The 12,334-nt window shown below is 40.0% G+C and overlaps 1 long non-coding RNA gene across 3 annotated transcripts in view; it reads left to right on the top strand.

Moving 5' to 3' along the window:
• LOC149310492 (uncharacterized) overlaps nt 1-12,334 on the top strand; it is a 262,852-nt gene that overhangs the window by 128,118 nt on the left and 122,400 nt on the right. For all 3 annotated transcript variants that reach the window (XR_016281673.1, XR_016281672.1, XR_016281674.1), the window contains exon 3: nt 5,562-5,686. This is a non-coding gene — a long non-coding RNA (uncharacterized LOC149310492). The remainder of the gene's footprint in view (nt 1-5,561; nt 5,687-12,334) is intronic.

Below are 12,334 nucleotides of genomic sequence, written 5' to 3'. Positions count from 1 at the left end.
AGCGGGTGCTACAGTTCGGAGGAGTGGACTGGGGCTCTCTAGCAGGGAATTCCATGTACCTCAACAAACTATAAATCTCAAGGTTTCTTAAGATGGAACCATGACAGTTATAAAGTGACATCAAACTAATTAACTTGTGTATTTGTAAATACACTCATTGACTCAGAGCTATATACAAATTAGCAGAAAGAATAGATGTATTCTGAATTTTCTGAATCTCAGTGGTAGAGCATAGGCTTTATGAGTTGAATGTACCAAGTTCTGTTCATAGTATTTCTGTCTGTGGACTTGGAAAACAGCTGCTCACTAGAGTAGAACAGCCTCTTCCAAACTGGTACCCTCTGGATTATAAATCCCATCACTCCAACCCATAGAGCAGTGGTGATGATGGGAGTTGTTCTGAACAGCCTCTCCTCTCCTCCCTATCCCCATGGCACACAGTGGCTCTTGTATTGAACATCAGCTTACCATATGGATCCCTTCTCTTCAACTGGTACACACAGAGTCTTCCTTGTGTCGCAACTATTTTTGGATTATTATATGGTTGTTCTACAGTAACTACATGTGGTGAATAATCTCCGTATAGCAGTTGGAAGACTTATATGAACCCAAAAAACAGTCTGAAGAGAGGTTGCCAAAGTATGGGTCAGATTCGCTTTGACTCATCTTCCATGATTGCTCCAGACTGATCAAAGTTGTCACTCGCTAGGAATTCTGCAATAAAATGAGGAGTTAAGCACTGGCAGAAACAGACTAGAACATCTTGAGTTTGTTTGCTGCTAATCTGGAAATGCTGAGATTTTCCTAATTCCTAACAAATTTTGGTCCCCCCTCAACAACATATGTGGTAAAATGTTATGGACATGTGTGGAAAAGGAGTTTTTAAAGGCTTACTTTTTCCATAGTTAAGCCCATTGTTATCCTCCAAATTGTAATCTTATCATGTATACAAGCTGTTCCATATAAATAGACCCATGTATATTTTCAGTAGTTTCAGCTGAAACCCGTTAAGAGCAGATGTGCATATGGTTTCCTGGCAAGGATCCGTCTAAAATGTATTTTTCCGTTAGCAATGTTCCCCCATCCAACCCCATCCCTTTGCTTTCTCTGTCATGGAAAGGAGAGGGGGCTGCAGGAAAGAAGGAAAGGCAGTCAGAAGAAAGGAGGGGAAAGGGTTTCATTCATCATTAAAGCAAATCTTAAAGTTTTTTTAAATGCTGGCTTAGTTTATGGCATTTGTTTACAGGCCTTTAAGAATCTGAAGTGCTGGACAAAAACTATCTAGACATTTGTTAACGCAAAGGCGGGGGGGCTTTTCTTCACCTCACTTTTGTACTGTAATCTTTAGTCTCTGGGGGGCAAAGCAGTCTTCAAGGAGAGAGATCAGTGTTCATATCTCCTCAGAGATAGGTAGATAAATAGATCCTCAAAGAAGACTTGTTCTTCTTTTATTAGAACTGTTGTGTGGGAGAAATGAAAGTTTAGTCCTTTCCATTCTGCATGTTTGTTGTGTGCTTTCAAGTCGTTTCAAACTTATGGTGACCCGAAGGCAAACTTATTATGGGGTTTTCTTGGCAAGATTTGTTCAGGTTCCCCCCCCCCCCACCTTTCTCAGAGGTTGAGGGTGACTTGTCCAAGGCCACCCAGTGGGTTTCCATGGCCAAGTAGGGATTCAAACCCTGGTCTCCCAGAGTCCCAGTCCAATGCTCAAACCATTATACTATATTGGCTCTCCTTTGGAAGTCTGCCATGATATAAATTCAAAGACCCTGGGGCAGAGGGGACTCAAGCAAGAAATTATCAGGCAACATTAGTGTACTAAGACTCCTGGGTAGGCAAATTCCCTTAGAAATTATAAATCAGAACTGTATTAAATGATCATTATTTTGCTTTGTTGTTGTACGCCTTTAAATCATTTCTGATTTATGGCAACCTTAAGGTGAACCTATCACAGGGCTTTCTTTGTTCAAAGGGGCTTTGCCTTGCCTTCTTCTGAAGCTAAGAGAATGTGACTTACCCAAGGTCACCCAGTGAATTTCCGTGGATGAGCTGGGATTTGAAACCTGGTCTCCAGAGTTGTAGTCTCACTCTCAATCCACTACATCATGCAGGATTTGCTTTTCTAGTCATGTTGTTTTCATCTTGAGATGGATGATGTTGATAATGGCACCAATGGTGAGGGAATGATGATGATGGTGGTGGTGGTGGTGGTGATGATGATGATGATTGTTGTAATGCAGTATATTGTGTTTTTATTGTCTTGATAAAAGCCTGCTTGCTTGCAAGACATGCAAATTAAGGTATTCTGGGTTCCAGAGAAGAGCACAGGCTCAATTTGCTCTTGGACCCATTTCTTTGTCTTTTGTTGTTGTGTGCCTTCAAGTCACTTCCAACCAACGGCAATCTTCAGGCAAAGCTATCACAGTGGAGCTGAAGACCATCCTGTTCAGAGAAGCGTTCCCAGGCATTGCATAATTGTCACTTGCCTTTTGATGTTCTTTTGTTGTCTGTTTTATTGAATCATTTCCTGTATTGCTATGTATTTTATATGTATTATCTTACTAGAAAGGCCCCTTCCCCACCACTACTCCCTTCTCCTTTTGTGTCGTGTCTTTTTAGAATGTAAGCCTGAGGGCAGGGAACCATCCAATTAAAAAGATTGTATGTACAGCGCTGTGTAAATTTACAGTGCTTTATAAATAAAGGTTAATAATAATAATAATAAAGGACTGACATTGTTGAGTCTGTTTCCACCTTGAAAATTTGTCAGAGTCCCTATATAAATTATTCCTCCAAGGTGTTGGCCCCAATAAGGAGACAATATAGATACAGGTGTCCACTTCCCCCTCCCGACTATCGCTGGAAAGCCAACGTGATGTAGTGGTTTGAATGTTGAACTACAACTCTGGAGACCAGGGTTCAAATTCCCATTCAGCCATGGAAACCCCCTGGGTGACCTTGGACAAGTTACGCTCTCTCAGCCTCAGAGGAAGACAAAAGGGAAAACCCCTCTGAACAAATCTTGCCAAGAAAAACCCATGATAGGATCGCCTTAGGGTCACCATAGGTTGGAAACTAGCTGAAGACACAAAACCACCACCACCACCATCAGTGGGGATAATGGCAGCTGAATATAGAAGGGGAAGTGTTAAACATCCCCTTTCCTTATGAAATGTTTGCTGCACATTTCAAGTTCTTAAAGGATTATAAATGCATGTCATAAACCAGACCTGCACAACTTGGAAGTAGGTAAGGGCCAAAACTGAAACAGACTAAAGTTCTTTGGGCTGCAGTAAGTTTTTAGCATCTCACTTTCCAAGTAAAGGTATAATTAATGATTAAACTATTTTTCATATAAACCATACTATAAAAAGGGATATTTAAATTAATATCAGTTAATTACATTAATTAATTACTTATAATGAAATCACATTAATGTTTTAAAAATTACTTTGGCGGGTTACAAACCGCCATAAAATACGTATTGACTACATATTAGGGTTAGGAAGGGGCGGTGCTTCCGCACCCCCCTAACCCTAGTATGTAGTCAATATGTACAATATGGCGGTGGCTGTTCCACACGGCCGCCGCCATATTGATGTAGCAGACGCTGTGCGTCCGCACGTCGCGCGGCGCTTATGACATCGTGAGTGCGCCATTGGCGCCTCGCGGCATCATAACTGCGCTGCAGGAAGAAGCTCCATTTTGGAGCTTCTTTTTTGCTCCGCGAGGGAGTTGTGCAGTTTGGCTGCTGTGGCTCCCTCGCGGAGCAAACAGCAGCGGCGGTCTGTAATGCTCCTTTGTTAAGCTTTTCAAGTTTCAATACACTTTTAAGGGTCTCTTACTGTTTACAACGTTTAGTTAATGGGACGTTTTACACCTCTTGGCAGCAATCAGTTTATTGTACTCTGGAATCATGTTTGAAATTGTTGTTTTCGAAATATCTTCCAAGTGTTCATTGGTTAGGGTTGATCATTACCTAGTTATCAAGTGTCTACAGCAGGCACAAGTGGATACATAGAATATGGAGACTTTATTTGTAACCTGGGAATTTTGATTGGAAAGGAGGAATAAAAGATAGTATTCATGTGATTTACCAGGGATTTTTTCTGGACAATAAGAGTTATTAAAATGTCGCAAATATCACAATAAGAGGAAAAATGAATTAAAATGTGCCCATTTCTCCATCATGTGAGCACATGCGATATTTCCCATTAAAGTGCAGAGAGATAGTAAGAATATTACTTTAATTTCCTACTATCTGCACTTTAAAAGAAAATATTACATGTTCAAAAGGCTTTTTAAATTGAGGTGTTTTTAAAATACGGTTGACCATTGGTATCCACAGTCTTGCTATTCGCTGATACAAGCCTGCATTGTCTCCAGTGGCGACACATGCATGTGGCTGCGCTGCCATTAGGGACATCCCCCATAGTTCCGTGGTGGCGCATGCATGCAGCTGCACTGCCATTAAGTCTTGTTATCCCCAGTGGTGGCATGGCCACATGCACATGCCACCACTGGGGACAACGGGGACTGTCCCTAATGGCGGCACAGCCCTGTGCATGCGCCACCATTGAAATCCATTGAAGAGGAAAATGTTTCTTGGTCCAAGTGTAGGCTTATGTTTCTCAATTGTGTTCTGTTAGTGTAGTGGATTGGGTGTTGGATTAAGACTCTGGGGACCAGGGTTCAAATCCCCGCTTGGTCTCAGAAACCCATTGGGTGATCTTGGGCAAGTCACATACTCTCAGCCCCAGAGGAAGGCAACAGAAAACCATCTCTGAACAAATCTTTCCCCCCTCCCCCCCAAAAAAAACCATTATAGGTTCACCTTAGGGTCACCACAAGTTCCAAATGACTTAAAGACACACAACAACAAATGCATGCTCAAGTGACAAGAAAATATATGGGAATAGAGTCTGTTTTCTAACACTGGCTGATAACATTCAGGTGTAGTGTTGTTGTTTTTTAAAGAAACCTTTAAGGATGACGAGAAGAAGAAAAAGAGTCTGGGAAGTTATTTAAAAACTTCAGAAAAAGCTTTGTCAGAAGCCTTGTTAAGTGTCAGAGAAGACACACTTCCCTTGGGATATTCCATTTTGCCTTTGGGAGTTCAGGCTTATAGGGTGGTTAAAATTATTTTGGAGATCGTGGTTCAGATTTAAATACAAACTGTGAAACTCCATGGGTTATCTTTGCCCAGTTGCTTTCAGTCTCACAAGATTTCTGTGGCAATGATAAAGTTCGGACAAGGAGAGCCATGTATCCCAAACAGAACTCATGGGAGGAAATGCAGAATATAAATGTAACAGATATGTAGATTAATTATTTTTTTTAAATGTAGGAAGTATGATATGATGAGGGATGTGTTTTAAATCCCAGCATTTGAGAGCTGGGTTTAGCTGCAGTTTGCTCTAGAATGAACAGTTTGTTGTATATGTAGAATTTGTTGTGAGCTGTAAACTGCACAATGTCGTCTTCATAATCAAAAAGTTTGGATTTACAAGCAAGGTTTTGCTGCTGCTTTAATTATTGTTTTTTCTTTTCCGATTTTCAAGGTTTTCCAGATGATACCGAGCCCGATTGCCTCTTCTTGCATCATGCAGCCTCAAAACCATACGCTTTCATCCAGAACGAGTGGCTCCTTTCTCACTGCCTGGGAACAGCTGATATTTCAAAAGAGGTACTTCCTCATGTCTAAAAATACCATAAAGTGTCTGAAGGTACATATGAGCACATAATGTTTGGAGCATAGCGGAGTTGCTTTTCCTTGTTCAAGAAACACAGATGGTGTGTCAATCAGCAAAAAACCTGGGCCTAATTGCTCTGGAGGAAACGGGCGATCTTGTTACTAATGGTACAGTTTCAGTGGTGTGCTAATATAATAGAATGAGGTCACCCAATACATTATCTCAGCTATGTCCTTGACTAGTTGGTACTGAGAGATATTGCGTCAGCTCCCGTTAAGGTCTGAGAGCATGAGCTGTATTTTGGAAAGTTGCAGAAATTACATGTCACAATTCAGCTGATGGTAGATTGCTTTTTATTTTTATTCTCTCTCTCTCTCTCTCTTAACATATAGATTTTTTTTAAATATTCATTCTGCAGAAATAAAATAGAGACACTCAACAGATACATGCTTGTCAGTGTTTAAAAGCAGTTGGAAATCATTAGTTAAGCTCTGTTAGTTAGCTCTAATTGATTTAAACAATTCTACAGTTATATTAAAAATCACTATTGAGTTTGTTAAACACCAATAGTGTTCAAAGGATGAGTAATGACTGCTGGTTCACGTTACTAATTATTTTAATACGTTTCATTTTTAATGGGAGGAATTGTGAGACACTAGGGACCCTTTTAATTAATTATAATTGATTTTTAAAAAAACTAAAATTAACACATTATGAATATGTTGTTCATGATCAGTGTAATAGATATATTTTATCAGCTACACCAAAATTATAAACAGTAACGAATTAATTTCCAGATTAATCACACTACTGACAAATTACCATTCACGCCAATGTTTTTAAGCTTTGATATGATGTGAACAAAGATTTAAGGTGTTGTTTTAGCTGAGAGGGAGAAACTGAAGTACTTGTGTCTAGAAGTAAACCTGTTTGGGGAATATTTGAGAAAAGCTGTTTCACAGGTTGTTTTCCCAGCATTGTTATGAATCAACTATTCTCATGCATGTAAGCAAGGACTCTCAAGATATAATGCCCACGTTCATGTGACATGGATTAGTTCACTTAGCAGATTTTAATGGCTTTGCTGACACTTGGGGATGTGTGTGCTCTTTTTCCTTTAGTTTTACAAGTACTGTATATAAAAATAGTGAGTGTAATATAGTGACAGCAGTGTGAAATGAAGATCTCCAGTTTCATCAGAAGGTGGAGGAGAAAAGTAGTGCCCCTTCACATATTTTTCTCCAACAGGCTTGTCAAATCAACTAGTGTTTTGCTGGTCCAACCAGAATTTCACCTCCCCCCCTTTTTTTGCCAACTGATGGAACAGCTGTGAGTTGTTAAAACGGAGGTGTAGGATTGTGCAGACAGATCATATGTGTCTGTCATTTCATTGCCTTCTCAAGATAATGTTATTTTAATAACATACAGTACTCCTTAGGGGAAAAAATCCACATATTCTCAAAAACACTCTGTTCTTCCATTTACATTTTAAATGTAAATGGTTGTCAAAAGTGATGCACATGCTGCATATGCTCAGAAGTGCTGGATTGCTCAGCACTTTGTTCATGCTCAGAGACACATGGACTGAAAACCAGGTATAATTAGAGGGGCGCAAAAGGAGAGCATTGCCCCATAGTAGGAATCCTCCCCTTGAAATGTTCCTTCAGTCACACATTTCCAGCACTGCAGAGAGTGAGACATTTTCCTAAAGGATACATAGAGATTAAAAGTATAGGGTCGGATTCTAGAAAAGATGAATCACTCATTTTTTTTCTTTATGATAACATCCTTTCCTTCCCCTCACCACATACCCAGCCTACACTCTCGTCAGATCTCGAAGTGCAAAGGACCTTTGCAAAGCTCAGACTGAAAGATCAAACAAAGAAAAAATAATTAAGATAAAAAAACCTCAGTGTGATGTGTTTTGACTACGGTGTTATTCTTGAGTACCCTATATTTTAAGAAAACTGTGGTTTTAGAATTTAGAGATGCTTTCTCAGTGGGTTAATTTTTATGATTGATAAGTAGCTTAATATAAGCAGTGATATTCTTTCATAGCACAATTGTAGTGGAGCAGATAGCAAGACAGAAGCAATTGGGCTGGATTTCCGTTAAGCTTATCCAGATGCAAATTAAACTTCGTGGAAATACCTTTGTCCAGATATTTACCACTCCACTTAACCTGCTTTTCAGTTGTTTAAAGAATAAATGAAACAAACTTTTAAAAACACACAATGGCTATAATGCCTTTCCCATCTCATACTCTCAAACATTTCACAGATGGAAACTGGGACACATGTGGCCAAGTGACATCAGAGTGTGGTCAAGATGGCCAAAGTTATTTAGGAGGAAGAACACACAAACTGGGAGACACTGCATCAGTTTGCTTTTGCCAGCATCTACTGGAAAGGGAAAGAGCCTCCCTTTATCTTTTACCCTTCAGAATTAATTGAGTGTGAACTACTCGTACATTTTTGCAGCAGTTGATGTAAGCAGAGGACAAAGGGGGAAAGTGGGAGTATAAGAGAGAAACTGGAACATTTTAAAAGCAGCTCAAAAAGGATTAATTGGGACTGTCCCTGCCAGTTCAGAACAGTTGGAGGGTATGCTATCCTGGCACATTCCCATTGTGCTGGACTATAACACCCCCTCCCCATTATTCCCAATTAGAATAGTAATTGACAGTACTGGCTGGGGATGGTGGGAGTTGTAGTCCAACCCATTTTCAGAGTATCAGGTAGAGGAGGGTGGGGTTATAAACTTAAAAGAGTCATTGAAATGATTAATAATGCCTCAATTTTTATTCAAAAAGGTGAATAAGCCATTGGTCAACTAAATTTAAATAGCACACTGCACACTTAAACATGTCAAACCATTTGCATGCTTGAGGCAAAGTTACATTGTGGTGTGAATTTATTTTCTAAAATAAATGTTCAAGTATGAACAATATTAAAGATTTTAATAAAAATAGAAGGATCAAATGGAGGTAGTCTCCAAAGTGTTAGGAACAAAGGAAACTGTTGGCTGAGATTCTGCAGCAGACACATTGCCACAATGACATGGCTATACTCTGTCTCCTGATCTGTCCCTGAAAGCTACCTTAAATATAGCCAGCCACACCAGGGAATGGAGGTCTGCAGTTATGGTGAGTAGGGCACTGAAGGGTGGCATGTTCAGTGATGCGGAGTCCTGTCACAACTCATTAGCACACAGCCATTCACTGGCAAGATGGGGCAGGACACATCCTCCTTCAGTGCCCTACTGGCCAGCACCACAGAACTTCATTGCTTGGTACAAGATAGCTTTCAGGAGCATTTATGATTGTGGCGATGGAACTATAACTTTAAATATTAATATGAAACAGAAGGCCATAAATCTAACCTGCAACCTTGCAACTGACCAAAAGGATGCCAGCTGTTTTTCTAAGTCAGATACCAAATCACCATAATACAGAGCAACTGCTCCTACTATTGCTCATTTCTATTTAGGAACAACTGAAATCCAGAAATTCATAGGATTGTACTGATTCAGAAGGAAAGGAAAACTGTATGTATGAATGCTCTTCAGAGTCATAAAAGGTCTATGCTTATAAACCAAGCACATCACAGAGAAACTTCCTAGCCCACATTTTTTCATACCATCTTAAACAGACCTGCTCCTATTCATTGAAAACCAGAGTTGAGAAGTAACAAGTCACTAGAAATGAAGTTTCCTTAACAAGCTATATAGTTGAAAGAGCCAACATATTGAGTGATTAGAATGTTAGATTAAGACCAAGATTCAAATTGCCACTCAGCCTGGAAACCAGTGATGTTTGGCAAGTCACTGTCTCTCAGCCTCAGAAAAAGCAATGCAAACCTCTTCTGAACAAATTTTGCCAAGAAAACCAGGTCATAGATTTCTCTTAAGGTTGTCATATGTTGGAAATAATGTGAAGACTCACGATAACAACAGCAACAAGGGTGTAGTGAAATTACAGTTGGCTCTCCATATCCACAAATTCAACCATCCACAGCTTGAAATTTTTTTGAAAAAATAAAAATAGCCAAAAGCATACCTTGCTTTTGCTATTTTGTATAAGGGACACCATTTTACTATGCCATTGCATTTAATGGGACTTTGGTAATGATGGTAGGTCCTGGAACCAAACCCCAGCACATACCAAGGGCCCATTGTATATCTCAAAAGTGACATAAAGAGTAGAAATAAAGCTACTGTGTAATATTTTAGTTACTTTTAAAATTTACTTTTAAATAGTATTTTTAGGAGCATTTTGCCAGGATGGTTATTTTTGAGTATTATGAAAAATACCAACAATTCAAGGAGTGCTGCACAGTGGACAAAAACTGTAATGAGGATCAGGAATGGATGCCTAGTAATGGAAGCAAAGAAGTTCTTTTTAAAAAATTTCCAAGCTCTGTTGAAGGTATGTTAAAGCATGTCAATCTTTTCCTACATTAAGAACTGTGCTGGCTGCTGGGATCTGTCTGCAGCTGTGCCTTCCTCTTTGTCACCTGCTGTGCAGAGGCAGTCTGCTGGAAGTAGCAGGCATGGTTCCTTTCAGGAGCTTTCCTGGCTCTGGTCCCACTTCAGCTTTGCAAAAGAAAGCACAGACGCAGGCGCACACAGCCCACAGGCACCTGCAGAAAGCTGCTGGGAATGAATGGCTGCTTCTCTTGACAGCACTACCCTTGCAAACCAAGCTGTACGCACACGGTTTATTTATCCTACTTTCGTTTTGTTTCTTTAGCCGACAGGAAACTGTTATCCTTTGAAGAAGAAGGTAATGATAACTTTATAACAGCAGTACAGGAAAGCAAGGAGGTTTTAAATCATGTAGAACAGAATAGCATTTTAAAAAAGCATAGCTGCCATGTAATTTAGCCCAATGTCAGATTTTTAAAAACTCAGATATAAATCCTGGTTGCTCCAGTAGAACATAATTCCAGGAAGGTGTGCAGTCGCATAGGATTGTAGTCTTACTGCATAATGCTAAACCTGTTTCCTTTGATATACTCTTATTTCATTGGGAATTGTATATAGCAGTGATGGCGAACCTTTTAGGGATTAAGGGCCCAAACAGACAGGGCAAAATAAAACTGCTTTAGGTCACTTTGGAGGTATGCTGTTTAAATGCTGCATGCATCCTAAGAGGCCGGAAGCTGCACCAAAGCCACGCCCCAGTCCTAACGACAGGAGTGCAGCTTTGGCGCAGCTTCTGGCCTCTTAGGATATGTGTGTTATTTAAACAGCATACCTCCAAAGTGACCTGAAGCAGCTTTATTTTGGCCTGTTTGTTTGGGCACTACATGCCCAAACTAAAAGACCTTCCGGCACCCAGTAACGGAAATGGGACTTCCGGGGAAAACAGGACTTTTGGGGTGGGACTTCTGCCCTCTGAGGGTGGGACTTCTGAGGCAGGACTTCTCCCCCCCACACACACACACACTCCTGGGCCTTCAGGTGCCTTTCCGAAAACAGCTGAAGGCCCGGGAAGAAGAAGGGCAGGCATGTGCCTGTTACGCCTCTTCCTTGCCCTCCACATGCCTCCTCTCGGACACGTGCCATAGATTTGCTACCATGGGTATATAACATAGTGCTTGGAAGATATACCTTTTCCATATGCCTCCATGCTCACTACAGGATTCTGGCAGTCGTTCTCCAAAAAAGTAACTTTTCCAAGCTCTGGATAATGGCTATGATGGCCAGAGAATTTCCTGAGTTGCTTTGCAAAAAGTATGGTTGGTGTAAGATAACTGTTAGTCAGTTATGATCTGATTATAAATGTCTAAAAGCTGCAGCTAACTAAAAAGGCACACAATTAATTGGGCAACAGATTGTAATTATCTTCTGTTTTTATTAAGAACTTAAGAATCACCATCTTGCAAATAGCAATTTACTTTTTACTCCTGTGTAGAGAGGGTATGGTACTATTTCTCAGAATGTGTAAATGTTACTTTTTTGGACCAGAACTCCCAAGAACCTGGAATCCAATAAAGTAATTTTTCTCTATTCTGACTAAGAGTGTCTGCTGCAAGATTTCTTGTAGCACCTTTTAGACTGTCTGAGCAAAATATGTTGTTGCATAAGCATGTGTCTGAGGAAATAGACCAACTCTACAAAAGCTTATGCTACCATTTCTTTAGCTCAGTTAGTCTCAAAGGTGCTACGGGATCCTTTTGCTCATGGATAATCAAAGCAAATGGGTTTTCTTTCCCTGTGGGACTATTGTTTTTTTACTTGTATGCAGAGCTAACTGGTTAAACAAATAATATGGTGTTCTAAGATTTTTCAACATATATAGTTGCCACATGGCCCTCAAAATATATAATTACTGTAGCTGAAATCTATTGCAAGTGTCTTTGAATTGTAAATGGAGAGTTAAAAAAGAGTAAAGACTTGAGACAGAGCTACAACAGTGTGTCAAATGCAACAAGTTCTTATGATCTCATCTGTCTTGCAATTGAAGCACAATATTCATGGTTTGGCCTTTTTCATTTTTAATTCAATCAGGATGCCAAGAAGGTGGGGGCAGCTGTATTATGATAACAATGACCTTTGACATGATATGGGGCATTCTGAGTGATGCTACTGTTTTGACATCTTAGAAGCTTTTTGGTTCAAAGACAGAACTGTGTTGA

This window comes from Sceloporus occidentalis, unplaced genomic scaffold (genome assembly GCF_023333645.1).
Source record: "Sceloporus occidentalis isolate IW3139 unplaced genomic scaffold, rSceOcc1.0.p SCAF_6, whole genome shotgun sequence".
NCBI classification, from domain to species: Eukaryota; Metazoa; Chordata; class Lepidosauria; order Squamata; family Phrynosomatidae; genus Sceloporus; species Sceloporus occidentalis.
The sequence above is the reverse complement of the archived record's forward strand: the minus strand, read 5'-3'. Positions and strand labels throughout refer to the sequence as shown.